This window comes from Lepeophtheirus salmonis, chromosome 1 (genome assembly GCF_016086655.4).
Source record: "Lepeophtheirus salmonis chromosome 1, UVic_Lsal_1.4, whole genome shotgun sequence".
Lineage (NCBI taxonomy): Eukaryota > Metazoa > Arthropoda > Copepoda > Siphonostomatoida > Caligidae > Lepeophtheirus > Lepeophtheirus salmonis.
This window is the reverse complement of record NC_052131.2, coordinates 21,247,979-21,263,492: the sequence shown is the minus strand read 5'-3', so window position 1 is coordinate 21,263,492 and position 15,514 is coordinate 21,247,979. Positions and strand designations below refer to the sequence as shown.

At 30.0% G+C, this 15,514-nt stretch overlaps 2 long non-coding RNA genes across 4 annotated transcripts; one reads left to right on the top strand and one right to left on the bottom strand.

Moving 5' to 3' along the window:
* Positions 1-9,269: 9,269 nt before the first annotated feature.
* On the bottom strand, positions 9,270-10,760 carry LOC121120458 (uncharacterized). Of its 3 annotated transcripts, none has more exons than XR_005865070.2 (4): positions 10,625-10,760; positions 10,389-10,560; positions 9,644-10,336; positions 9,270-9,589 (listed from the first exon to the last, which is right to left on the bottom strand). It is a non-coding gene; the product is annotated as an uncharacterized lncRNA (long non-coding RNA). The 3 variants fall into 3 exon arrangements; XR_005865071.2 differs by having other exon boundaries at positions 10,389-10,524; XR_011780559.1 differs by having other exon boundaries at positions 10,389-10,746.
* On the top strand, positions 10,515-14,114 carry LOC121120467 (uncharacterized). The gene is made up of 2 exons (XR_005865072.2): positions 10,515-10,636; positions 10,686-14,114. It is a non-coding gene; the product is annotated as an uncharacterized lncRNA (long non-coding RNA).
* The last annotated feature ends 1,400 nt before the right edge of the window (positions 14,115-15,514 follow it).

The window sequence follows — 15,514 nt, the reverse complement described above, 5'->3', positions numbered from 1 at the left end:
AAGGTCCGAAATGTTACGGTGTGCACGGCTATTTGAAACACTATCCATCCTAAGCAACTTCTCGTCCGAGAAGATGATGACCGGTAGCTTGTGTTTGAGCATATTAAAAAGAAACTTAGATTTAGGCAAACTCTTCCTTTGTAGTGGTGGCCATAATGAGATGTTTCTTTCTCCTGGGTCATCTTTTAATGATCCTTCGGACCGTGACCACTCTCACATTCATCTTCTTGATCATACCACGAATCTTCCTTACTTGATTTCTATCAAGGCATTTGTTATTATTGTTCGTTTTCGACTTTGCCCAGACTTTCTAGCAACTGTTGCTTGGATTTCCTTTTTGTAATGTCATACACACCCGTCCGGCTTATCTTTAAGTGATCGGCAATCTAGGTTGGGGTTTATGGGGTACAATCTTTTCCAGTAGAATAATTATTTTGCCCTTCATTTTGAAGATACAGTCAATATTTATAAATAAATCATAAATGATTATTATATTTTAATACAACCTCGCTGTCTAAAAATTATTATCAAAACTCTACTTGTGAGTATTTTTTTAAGTTTTAAACTTAAATAGGACTCATGGGTATACTAGGGTCATTCCATGGAAAAATTAAACTTTTTTAATCCGAATATTATAAAATCCGATATGTCAAGTAAACTATTATTGTAAACTCAAAAATGGTAAGTTTCTCCCTGGTCATTCCTAGAGAAGGAAATATAAGTACTATATGTATATTGACGTCAAAGAAGTGTCCTATATCAGATTGAGTAAATGTAATGCTATAATATTTACATTATTATATATTCCCTAGAAAAGTGTTTCTCAAACTTTTTTTTAGTCAAAGCACCTTTCAAAAGTGTCTTAAGTATCAAGGCACCCCAATGTAAAATATGATTAAAAATGAAAGTGCATAGCCTAAATGCAAATGCCTTATTTATTTAGACGAGACGGGAATGAACAGAACTATTAATAATGATAACTTAAACCTTTAGAAACAAAGGTTTACAAAGTTGTATGACCCCCAAAAAAGATACACCAACATAAAAATAGTAGTTGAACTAAAATAAAGTGTATGATGTCGGCTGAGCTTCAACTTTACAGTCAATCATGTCCAGTTTTTGTGGGGTTTTTCTATTTAGAAAAAGATCTATAATTATGGAGCCTGTTTTTTTGTGAAATCAAATGTATTTTTGCAGTTAAAGGATAAAACAATATGATCCAAACTGTAGTCAATCTGATCCCGCTGGACTATTGACAAGACTCATCATTGATAATGTGTACTTTAGATATATTTTACCCTTATTTCATAAATTTTTGTATTTAAAATAAGTTTAAAATTGTATACTTTCATATGTAAAAAGAATGTGTTAATTTAAACTGAAATAGATACTTATTTTTTTAAAGTTAATTTTTTTGTTATCATTTTTTTAATTAGCTGTTAAAATATATATTTATTTGGTGGTACCCCTTACACGATCAAGGGTATCCCAGTGTGTCACGGCACTCAATTTGAGAAACACTACCCTAGTTAATGGAATTCCTGACATATTTCCTAAATATTTTACCCTTACTTTTTTTTCTATTTAAATGAATTAAAGTAACTATTTAAAATATTAATTGAGAAGAAGAATATAAACTAAATAGTTTGTAATCTTGAAGATAATTACTTAGATTATTTAATTAATTTATTCTTAGTGTGTACATATAATATTTAATTATTAGGGGAAATAATTGAGCTCTAAACAATATTCTATTTTCAATCTATTATACTCTAAATTATAGATATTTCACACTTAAAAATGGGTTTAAATATGTCATCATACCTTATGGCATAACTAATATACAAGGGGTAATACCGGCCATTGCTCAGAGTAAATAGTTGTTGGTTACATTACAAACTTTATTTTAATAATTTAGAAGATAATTCCCCAAGAAATGCTCAGTGTTATTATTGTATATTATTAATATATACCTTTAGTATAATTAATGTATATGATATTTTGAAAAATTGTGTAAGGAGAGCGTTAAACCCATCATTACATGGCGTCCGTAATAGTGCTTAAAAAGGATATATAAGCATCGGGAGATCTGAGATATAATAATAACTCCTATTTGAAAGAACATTCAAAGATGTCTAATAAAAAGACCGAATTAACCGAAGTCCAAAGGTCTAGAGAAGCACAATTAAGATTATTTGATGGACAAATAAAATATGTTAAGTATATATTAATGGTTAAGACTCGAAATAATTTCAAGATTAAAAAAGTATGGAGACAATAAGGAAAGTTGGTGAAAAATTCAATCTGAAAACGGGGGAGATATTACCATTAATGGATTAATCAACCCCAGAGATTGAATCCGAAATGGATAAAACTATTCATACAAAAATTTGGTTAATAGAAATTGAGGGTGAAGTAGATCAATATTTGGAATCAAACTTACCCAATACGAAGGTCGAAGGTTGAGACATAATATAAAGACTCATCAAACATTTATAGCAAACCACCCAATCAAATCGAAGACGAGACTAATTATCCTTACTTTCCTAAATGGTTAGAAACATGGAATAATAATGTAATATTAACTCATATAATATAAAAAAACTCGCAAAGAGTAAATATAAATATGATGGACATTTTGCTCACTTGAAAATCTCATAAAATACGTTATATAGTAGATATTCCTGCAAACACAAATAAGACTCTAAATTAATTAATATAATATTTACTGAATATCTAAAAGTAAAAAGTAAAATAGCAGTGACTAGATACAGATTATTTAGAAGAAAACAATTGAGTACAATGAATTTTACTTTTGCTTGAAAATTTTAGCAGAAGAGGTAGAAGTTTTACGAAATGTAGCCACAAGATTGATTAACTGCTTTACTAATTTGCAGCATCAACAAGGAGGAAGTACGACAAAAGTTGTTGAAGAAGACTCCACCATTGAATTTGACAGATTCTCTCACTCTTTGTAGAACAGTAGATACGGCAAAGAATAATCAAAATATTCACAATGATTTAGTATCAAAGTGTTTCAACACAAATACAAAGTCATGCAGAGTCAATATATATGAAATAAAGAGAAGTCGAAGCCGTAGGAGATGGTGGACAAAACACAAGAAAGATTGTTTCGACAGTGTAGTTTTCAATAAGAATGCAAACTTTTCCCTGTAAAAAGTGTCGAATGAAGATGATGTTGTAACAGAGACCACTATGCAAGATTGTGAAGGCGTCTAAAAGAAAACTCTTTTTCAACCACCAACTCTATACAAAAATGTGGATACTCAACTAATCAAATAGTTTATTGTAAAAATCTTAGATCAAAGGTGCCTACACATGAAAGAAAAATTAAGAAACCCATAAAATATATGAAAAAGACGGGAGAAGATATACGCATGAAGTCGAAATTATATTACGAAATCTATTCCAATAATTTAAAATATTTATTTGCAATAATGTTGTTTAAGAGTTGCCAGCTAAAGTGGAAAGATCAAAGAGTTGAGTTCAAATATACCAAATAGCAAATAAATCTTGATATCAACCCAATTTTATAAGAGTATCGTTTAGGATGTAATTTAAACTAAAATTATTTCTTTATTTACATTTGAAGTAAGAGAGGTTTTTGTATACTATTAAAGTATAACTTCCGTATAAATAACAATATAATACAATTATAGGGTCAAATTTTCTACCAATGAAATTAACCCAAAAATATAATTTATCTTTCAGCGTAGAATCCATAACGGATCTTAGTTTTTCCCTTGTAGATTGGGTTTCAGAAATATTTGATATTATAGTAATTTAGGACTATTATCGCTCTGAGACATATTTCATCATTAAGACAATAAAAAAATTGAAGTATGATGAATAAAACGGATGTGCAAATGTATTTCATGTTTATAAAAGTGTTTTTATTGATTCTGTATCCTCTTCTGAACTAGACATATTTCCATTTTTAGGCTAAAAAAGGATGAAAAACGACACTCCTCTAGCGAGTATTACAACTTATTCATAATTCATATTGATAAATGATAAGAAACTTAACCACTTATACTATTGAAAAATATTCCAAGTTTATTTAAAAAAAGACTTATTTAAAAATATGCATCTCCAAGGACTTTAATTAGATTTGGTATTTTGTGTGTGATCCTATTTTTAGGTGAAGTGAACTTAATTTAATATTGTTTACCATTTCAATGTCCTCATAATGACGCCATACTCTGTAATATATATTAATATCCTTGTCTTCATATTAAAGATTTTTCTTAAATTTATGTTCCCTCAAAATAAAAAGATGATTCCAAAAATGATCAAAGTTACATTTATTAGTAAGTGATAGAATATTTATGCTGAATTGGTTAATGTTAAGTCATACTTCCAGACTCTACAATTCTAATTAAATAAAATAAAAAGCAGGATGTAACCATATCTAAATAAAATAAAGCAAAATATTAGGTATTATCAGAACATGAATATTATACATAAGCTACAATTATAAAAATTAAATATATATGAAATAACATCCAAAAATATTTGAGTAAAAGGAGGGAAAAGTATTAAAAAAAGAGTTTTTCATTTGCTTAGATTGATCTTTATTAATTATAATCGGAAATTTCTTTATGAATTAGGACAAAAAAATAGACCCCAGATACTTATACTCAACAAAATATGATCGAATTCCAATATCTACGGGAGTTATAGCAGGATGAACATTTAGCCGAGAAAGAAAACCGAACAAAGCTAAGCTTCATACGAGAATAGAGTCAATTCTTTCCCTTAGTGGGAATCTATACTATCTATGAGCCATATTGAATGCGAAACAATGACGATTTTCATTTTCAGAAGTTCTTCATCTGCAGTCCCTAAGATACTCATTTTTGTAGTGAGATAAATATAAAATTGATTATTAGACAAATCATAAAGAACCCTTTTAGACATTTCACGCAGGGAGAAATTAGTACTTGTTTTTCTGAATGTATAATTAAATTTAAAGTCTTGAACGTTACCACAAATAATAAATAAACGCATAATAAAGTTGATATATAATATTCATATAATCTAGGACACTTAAAAACGAGTTAGCTCAATTTTTGGGACCATCGGTTATTATGTGATATAACGGTAATTTATTGGTATGAAGTTCACACACTATTTGAATAAGTCTATCGACCAAAAGTTTCTGTCTTAGTTACACTTTGAGTATATTTTACTATTTTTACTATCAAGCTCTAAGCCAGAAGATAGACAATTCGTGATATCAAAAATAAAAGATGGAAGTGATTTGGAATATATCAGTGTACAGTTATAATGTTCAACTAAACACAATCGGGATGATACTTCAATTATTAATATCAAGGATATATCAATTATTAATATCAAGGCTAAGTACCAACTGAGCCTTTTATCACGGTAATCATTCCTCAAAACCAATTGATAAGTTTTAACGAGAAAAAAGAAGAATTAAATATTCATAATAAGTGAAAAATATCAAATTAATATAATATAAAAAAAGTATTCTGAAATAAAAACAAATCAACCTTAGAAATTAAGGTATAATAAATAAAATATTGTATTTTTAAAAGTTTATTTGATAGTTTTGTATAACAAAATTTTAAATTGATAAAATAGGGTGGGCTATTTGGCATAAATGAACTACTAAAGTATATTCAATAATATTATATAATAAACAATTGTTATCAAAAGTGAGATTTGAGTAGTAAAAATGAAGTGAAACGTCAAAATAAATGCGTTTTATCCGTGGTACCAAAAGAGAATATTTATTTATTGACAGCATGCTTGCAACTAAAATATTCATTCTTTGAGGCAAAGTTAAAGAAAAATTGTAAAAAATTTGTTGAAAAATATTTGTTTAATTTATAAAACCCAAGAAACTAAAAATCATGGAACTGTATTAAAATCGATAATTTTAAAGAAACAAAATACTAATTTCCTTTTTTTCGACATTTTAGAGATTTTCAAATCAAAACGCGTCCATGAACGCGTTACTTTCGTGCTTAGAAGAATAAAATGTAAAATAAAAAATATCCAGTGATACCAAATTCCCAACTTTTGTCATTACGGTACACCCTAATATATGTATATACGTTCAGTAAAAAAGTCACTAAAATTTAATCATAGGGATAGAATCAATAAAAATTCATATATCACGCAAAAATAAAAATAAAAACTTGTCAAAATACTGATTTGTAGAGTTTGTTTATACAAGGACTATTCGTTTTAAAACATGAAGGTGAAGTTTTACAAAAAATAAAACAGCGAAGATATCATTGTCCGATGAAGCATATTTTGCATGCAAAATATGATGAAGCATTGTTGTAGATGCATTAATAATCCTCTCCGTTTTTCCATAGTAAAAGGCTAAAAAGTTATCTTTCTTCATGTCATAAAGACCTAAATGGTCCTTTAAAAGTTCATCGATGGCATTATATATTGGACAGATTGTTTTGAATTCGAAAAGAAAATGATCCCCCTTCCCGTCCTTGTTTCGACAAAAGTCACATTTGCGTTTGTATGCGTAAAAAAATCCACCTTTACTTCTAGAGTACCGGAAAGTACTCTATACTTTAGTCGTTTTTCTGATGAAGATAATAAGATTTTTTTAAGAAAACTCAGGTCATTCGTCACAGGGTGATTTATTGCCCTTCTTTCAAGGAATTCAAAAAATGGTCCCATGTTGGAGTTTGACTGGATGTTTTAATATCCGACCTACTAAGAAAAAAAAATCAAAGACGTATTAGAAATGTAGGTCTTGGAACAGGTACGTAACTTTTAAAAGTTAATTTGTATCATTCGAAGGCCATTTTTATTTTATCATAACTGGAAATGAGTATGATGTTCAAATCTTACAATTTGTAAGCCCTTCTGAAGATGAATAAAGATCATGTATAATAAAAAGAAAAGAAAAATAATTAAAACATAATATTATTGCGTCCTTTTATTCTAACGGTTCACAGATGTATGCACAAAGATTACCTAATGTATACTGATTAATTTGCTTGAGTTTTATAGTTTATTCATTTTTGTACACAATTTCAAATATATGCATATATTTCAAATGCAAATGAATGTAATTTATTCAATATCAATCAAATTATAGCGGGTTCGCAAACTATTTATGTCTCCACTTTAACGCACTCTCTTGGGCAAACCAGGCACTTAGGAAGCTGATGTTTTGTTCTTAGATAGATGATTCAAATTTGCACCCGTTGGAAAAGAAATGGAATCAATTGACAAATTTATTGTTCCAAATGCTTGGAAAAGGTACAGAGTCCTCCTTGGAATCCGCACGCAAGTGACAACATAAGAATTGCTCGAACTGTGAAACTCTGTGAGACGTTCATTCAAAAGGTTAGGACGGAATTTGAGGCCTCTCAAGGTGATTTTGAAGCAACAACAAGTTGAGGTGTTTGGGGTGTTTATCTCTGAAGGCTACATCATGCAGGACTCGACTTGTTGCCACACCTCGAAAAAAACTTTTTTTGGTTCCTAGACAATTTTGACGACTTTGTCATGCTGGGTTTTTGGTTTTCAAGCTCATCAGATCTGAATCCGATGTATTTGTTTTTGTGTAGGATACGATCGAACGACAAACCAACCAAAACCCCTGTAACACCAAAGACGAACATATCAATCGAAAAAAGAAGGAATTCCAAGATTTGCCTCGAGACCAAGTTGCAAAGGCCCCCTCGTGATTTCGTTCTCGCATAGAGATTTTAATTAAAGCGGGAGGGGATTTTATTGAATAAAATAAATCAGAAATAATCAAGCTTTTAGAATTTGGTTTTATTTTTTTTAATCTGATTACTGGTTTGAGAGAAAATTGCGTAAAAAAAAAATCTTTTTTACGGTACTGATAATAGGTAATTTAAACAGGGTGATAACACCCTGTCTATTAAACTAAGTAAACTATCTGACAAACAGCTATTGGCGCTTTTAAATTTGATATGAAAGGTGTTGGATTTTAGTTACTATGAAATTAATAACATACGTTTTGTCTCTTTCACAGCTTCAGTATTTCAACACTTTTCGAAAATCAAAAATTATGTTCACTTGTTTCCTGACCATTTGACTGATTTTCATTGTCTTCAGCATTTCAAATATAATATTATCTTTTTGCAAAAAAATGCAGTCGATCAAAGTTACATTGTAACTAAATGTAGACTACCATATTAATAAACGTTTTTGCAGAATAATCACTTTATACACAATTTGGTACGTCTAAGGTATTTACCTAGGATAAATGAGGTGTTATCCCTTTTGAATGAAGATAAGGAATATAAATGCTATCACATCTCAAGGATCCTCTTACCAAAATAATGCATCATAGGTGCAAAAGGGAATATCCGATACATTGCAGTCTTTCTGTTAGTCTATAGATTTAAAGAGTGTTGTTCCATCAATTAAATTTTTTAGTGAAGCTCAAAATAGAGAATCTTAAAAAAATAGGTATGAAATATATCATAATTAAAAAAATGAAATGCTTGAAGTTGTATTTGATAGCCAGAGGCAATGCAGGAAATGTTTCAAGAGGGAATTGAAAGCAAGAATCCATTTAATGATGTCTTAAACTCGATTAATATGGAATATTCATGAATACATAAGAAGGGGAGGGTGATATTTTATTGTAAGCAAAATTTTTGTAGAGTAAAAACCTTTTTTTCATTTAATCGGTCTTATACTCTAAGACTGTTTCTTTAAATACAGCTCAAATTAGATTATCGTCATTCATAAATACTGTTTCATTAAGAATAAGTGCAATGGCATGTTTAATACAAATCGTTTAAAGTCAAAGTAAAGTTTTAAATATTTGTCACATATTTTAATTATTCTCTATATAATCCACTAGATGTTAGTCATTCACAATAAATTGAAGCTAAGACGTAAACCATATATATAATTGAATTAGTAATTTGTTATCCATTTCCCACAGCACATCATCAAGTCAAAATCTGTACTAATGAGTTTGTACAAAGCAGAGGGGGTCAACGCATTTGAAATTGGAAGGATTCATTTACGGAATCTACAGGAAATCCATGGTAACCCGCGCTTGGCGGTGCATCAAAATAAATTGCAAAGGTAGAATGAAGTCCAAAGAGTGGCAACGTGTCCATTTCTATTTAATCGAGCCATTGTTATGTCCCATCAAAAATTAAAATTAAAAATTTCTACAGTTATTATTGCTCATGATGTGCAAAACATAATTTAAATATTTTTAATTAAAAAATAAGACTATTTGTATAATATAATCAATGTGTGTTCTATTGTAATTTAATAATATATTATCTTTTTCGAATCTAACTAATAAATGTCATTCTTAATCTACCCAATTCCACAGCATATATAAAATCCAAGTCTTTCCGTTGGCAATTTTTAAAACAGTTAAATTTCATACAAAAAAAAAAGATAAATAAGTATATATCCCCAGATTTAGGTTGAATTTACAAAAAAAGAGCACGGCTCTGTTCCATTTTTTTCTGAGAACAAGCTTAATCTCCTTGATTCATAAATGAATTCAAAAAGTTGCTAAGTATCCATTGTTGGAACATATTGCATCAAGCACCAAATCCTAGAAGAGTTAGAATTAGAAAAAAAAATATTGTTGTGTTTAAGCATGATATACCTAAGTGCATTATGGAGATGTAAAAACTGAATGATATAGTTGATTGCAGAAAGTTAAAAGAGTTTAGTAAAGGATGAGATAGTTAAAGACTAGAGATAAATAATGAAATACGGCGTCTCATCTTTGACCCGTAACATCCTTTAAAGGGAGAATACAAGAAGTATACTAGATAATATAGGAGTTTATTCTAATACAAAATAGATCAACTAAATACAGATATGAGTAGAATACATCAAGAATCTTCTTAGTCCACGGAGTTGACCATCAACCTTTACCCGCATCTCTCATCCCTTTAACACCTCACTAGGCGATTTACCACATTCAAACCATGAATATCAATATAGAAACCAAAAATATATAATATTGTTTAATTGATTAGTTGGAATTGTATGTTATGGCGAAATATTCGCTAGAGCATTCGACGGAGTGTAATACAGAACAAAATAAATCACTCCCCCACCTATATTCATGTTAATTAGGTTCTGATCTTCGAAATCCTCAGCTTGCATCCATAGTCCTCCCAAATAGTGATCGAAATACTCTTCCTCGTTAGTTCCTAACCTATAAAACAGGATCTCCCCCTCGATCCAATAACTTTGTGTCATCTCACCTCACACTCCCCCTCTCCTTTTAAGCCGTTAGGGGAGAGTAAACTTCAATCCTAGCATATTGGAAAAGCGAGAGCTTCTTCCCCTTTTGCAAAAATTGGGTTAGGATCAGTGATAAGTAGTTGCTAACATCTTACTTTGAGCCACTAAGAGATAATCCCCCATTGGGCATTGCGTTGCTTGAGGAGTCAGACTCCTCCGGCATAATATCGAGTGTCTATTTCAAGACTCAAGGTAGACATACTGCTTACCCGAAGTAAACAGAACGGATCCCTTGCCCCATCAAGAATAGAAATTAAGAATTGCTCACTGCTTAGCATCAATATGTTTATATTTATTGTTATTTGATTATTAGTGATGATACGATCCTTACCTTTGATTGAAGGTAATTATAATATAATATGTATACATATAAAACGCCAAAATGATAATAGGCTAAATAGAAGCAAGCTGAAATGATCTGCTCTGAGAAGAGGCTCGTTGAAAAGATGTACGCCAAAAAAAGCGCGGCCAAATGAGTGGACACGATTTTTTTTTCTCTTCCTTCAAGGTACCGGATTTACAAGTACATACTATCGATAAATAGAAAAATCATCAATATCTCAATATCAATATCATATAGTTTCTAAAAAAAAACGAAAATTAACTATTTCTCTCAATATTAATATCTAAAAAGATCAAAAACACCAATGGAAGCTATGGTGCATCATCAGTGACAATCATTTAATTAATAGGCTTTATGCGGGTGAGTATCGTTCTAAAAACTAGCATATCATGTAAAAACTAAAATATTTTTTTCTTATTCAATAAAACTAGGTCATGTTGTTGTGTTATTTCATCAAGTCGAAATCGAATAATCGGAGGCAATCTCTTGGAGCTCCGTCGTCGCCACCGTTACAAATCCTTTGTTTTTTATTCATTCTCTTCGCCATCTCTGCAATTATCATCATATGGAATTTAACAATGCACTTATTTGCGAATGTATACATCTCATTATCTACTATTCGCACATACTTAATTCGAGACTCTGATAGTTTTTCCCAATAAATAGCTCCACGCTATTCTTAAGTGAAGTGAATCGTGTTTTGATGCGTTTACATACTCCTAGAAAGTGGGTAATCGTTTTTTTATTGTTTACCAACATCCAGAACACTTGAACCTATTTCCTCCCTGCGTTCCTAGGTTTCCAACATAGAATTATCCTGATGCCATTTTATATCTGTTGAGCATTTGGCTCGAAGTTAGATCCTTGTCATAGATTCCATAGCACAAAGTTATCAGCTTGCCTGTCTCAATTCCAGTACATTTTAAAAGGTGCGAAAAATTCGTCTCACCTTCCTCCAAAATTTTACCCCTCATTATTTGGTTAGAATAATTTGTGACTTTATTCCTTACTTCATTTTTATACCTCGAGTTTATTTGCAACTGCAGTAGTGCTATGGCTGGATCAGTTATAGTTTGATGCCATTCATTCCTCGACGCTCCTTATTCCTTTTCTACTTAACATTTCAATATTCATCTTACTGATAAGGAAGTAAATTATATCTATATTCTGGAATGGAGATAGGGGCCTCTGTTTATTTTTAAATATGTTCTTCATCATTGCTTCTACACAAGGAGGATGGTTATCATGCTTATCTTATATTAATTCCCTCCACAAGACCCCCATCATTTTTGGAGTTTTTTTTCTTGTCATCAAACATGCCATCAATATCTAGTGAGCATCTAAATTTATTGCTCCAAGTCCCCCTTTATATTTTTCTACGTATATAGGTCGCCTTATGTATTCATTTCAGAAATTTTTGGAATATCGTATGGTTTTCATTTGTTACTTTGTGCCAATGGTTCAGTGAAAGAGCTAATATTTTATTCTGTCTATTAGGTTGAGATTGTGCTTTTTGGCGGATATTATCCGTTTTCGAAGAGCATTTTCCATATAAGTGGTATCCCGTTTGTATGTACTGGTTTTATTCACTATAATTCCCAGAAGATCCACTTCCTCTTTTTCCTACATTTTCAAGTTATCTAAAACTGTTTTTTTCCAGCATAGATGTCATATATGAAGATTTGTTCCAATTTTTTTTCAGTCCACTTAGGCATCTAAGCTCATCCAATAGGCTTGAAAAGTTATTAATATCTTTTTTAATATTATTTTCGTCAAATAGGAACGTGCCTCGTCTGCATAAAAAACAAATACATATTTTTCCCCATTTATGTTTGTACTATCTATTATTTTCACAGTTCTAAGTTGTAGTAGTCTTATTGCCAAGCTAAATAGTACTGGGCTTAGGGGGTCTTATTGTGGACATCCCCTTCCTATATTTATTTTTAATCCTCCAACTAGGGCAATTTCTCTTTTTGATCCTTTTGAGATAGATGCCATCAGATTTATATATCTTAGAGATATATTTAAAGTATGGAGCTGATGATTATATGGTCGTGCGATATTGTATCGAATGTTTTTTGTAAAATCAATAAAAACTGTAGTCACCTTTTTATTTCTTTTGTCCTACCAATTTATCCATTCTCGAACGGATATCTTTACATCGCTGATTGATCTGTTTTTTCTAAAACCAAACTGTGAACTAGGTAAAACTTTTTCTAGTTTTGGGGTCATTCTCTCGACGATTAATCCAGATAAAATTTTATAGGTTACACTTAAGCGTGTAATAGGTCTTAAGTTCTATACCTAATTTGTGTTTTTGCTTTTTTTTTAAGTACTATAATTTCTTCCTTCATTTCTTTGGGAAGAGATTGCTGTTCTAAGATTTCGTTAAAGTAGGTTGTTAAAATAGAAACTGTATGAGGAAACTTTTTATAAAATTCTGCACTTATTCCAGATGGGCTAGGGGATTTTCCACCTTTTTTTTTTTTTTGTGTATTCATATACTTCTTTAATAGTAAATTCTTTTACTAAGTTTTTTTTTCTGTTTTTAGATAATTTAACCTTGAAATCAAATTTTAAATTTTTTGTAGCTTTTTAAGATCCCTCGATATTTTGTTATAATAATCTTGTACAATCTTATGCACCGTATCTTCTTCGTCTCTCAGTTGTCCTCCTTCATCATAAAGAGATAACTTGTTGCAGCTATATCTTTCTTCGTACATCTTGATTATGTTTTATGTTTTTTTCATTCATATTTCGATTAATTTGCCTTGCTTTTATAAATGCCGACTTTGCTTCTTTCTCCTCAATATCTCGTATTTGAATTTCTTTTTGATCTCCTGATTGTACTAGTTCAAAAAAAAAAATTCTTTATTCTTAAACAGACATATGATTTTAGCAATTTGTTGTTCATTTTCCAGTGTCGTCAGTATTTTTTTTTCTTTTTATGTTCTGCAATATTTGCAAGTAGAAATTTGTGATCAGATATACCACCACTTTTAATTACTTTTAAGTTTTCTATCATACATGCTACTTTTCCGTTGCATAGAAGGTAATCTATTTGTGTAAATTATGTGGGGTTTTTGTTGTGAATTCGGGTCTAAATGGTACATGTTCTCCAAAGTCAATTACTTCGGAAGTATCGATTCCAAATCCGTCACTGGGTAAATAAAATATATTAATGGTGTGCATTTCGCTTCTTTTGACTCTTTCACCGTTGACTTCTATAACAACGTAGGTGTTAAATCTTCTCCAGTATGTGCTGGTGTTCTTTTTTTCCAACTTTTTGTCATAATCTCCACTTTTTTCAATTTTTTCGCTATTCGTTCCATTTTTCCTGTTCTCCCGTCAAGACTGAAATTGATTCATAAGGGAAACAGAAAAATGCAATCCTTATACCTTATATTTAGAGATATATAACGGAGTACTACACCGAGTTTTTTAAATTTACATGTCAAAGAATTTAAATTAATAACAATATGTTATAGAGTGTATTTATTTTTTCACTTTTTATCCTATTTAAAATTCCAACAATTGAAAGGATATTTGGTAGATTATGGGTAGAATTAAGATTACAAATAGCTAAGGAAATATGTATGCAGATCGATCTCAAAGAACTATATTTCCAAGAAAAAAAATATATTAATCTTATAATAAACTCTTGAGACTCAAGTCTGCTCCAACTTTGTTTGCAAGTTTTTCTTAAGAGGATCCTTTTGATCCATAAAAGGATTAATAATGGAATATAATACGTCTATTGTGTATATTAAAATATTAAATAATTTCCATACTAAAATTGGCATTCATACCACTATATTAATATAAATATTACATTGGAGATGTTACTTGGGTAATATATATACTTGTGTAATATGAACACCCTAACATAAACTTTACTAGGATGTTGAAATTTATGAGGTAATAAGTATTGATTTTTTAGATTAAACCTTTTTTACTAACATAATAAAATATATAAAACGGCTCCGTGGGATAATATGAAACACACTAATTGTGATAATATTGGCTATGTCTTTGTGGATGTTTCTGATATTTCACGTGGCTTTCAAATCCTCAATTTGAGGATCCAGAGCTGTCACAACATGGAATTTCCCATATATTTGCCAAAGAATATGCTGTTTAAGTCATTTTTTTCAATCATACAATAGTGTTTATCAATTAGTACCTAAGCAAGACCTAAATAAACACAATAACCCAATTTAGTTACATTCATACTCATGTAACTTTGGTGACCCATTTTATCCTGAGCATGGGATAATGGAATTATTACAGGTTATTAGAAAAGACATCTAATTTCAAATATTTTTGTCAGTTTAATTTAAATAGAAAATTTTTTAATGCAGTACATGAAGGTACATAAATAGTGAAAGTTTTACCTACCTACATGACTATAATAGGTTAAAATAATCATAATGATTTTAAATATTGCCAATGTTACACTTATCTATACTAATAAAAGTATATTGAGTAATGTGTTATGAAATCTATTGCTCACAAAAATCTAATTTTAAATTTGATTTATGTTACTTGTTATTATTTTATTACTATTATGAAAAACTCAGTTAGTATGGTTGTTAAAAAAATACTTTGATGCTTTTGCATAATTGAAAGAATATCAAATATAAAAATTAACTTAATTGACAATTTTTTTAAATCTTTTTTAACGATATTATATTATTATGTAGTTAAAATACAAACATACATTTGATTTTTTGAGATTTTTGTTATTAAGTGCTGATAAAATATGCTTAGGAAGTATTTTAAAGTTCGGTTGTAAGCCCAATGAATGTAATTCACGAGGTGCTAAATCCCACTTTCTGCTCCAAAAATTAATTTACGATCCTTATCGAATTGTCCAAT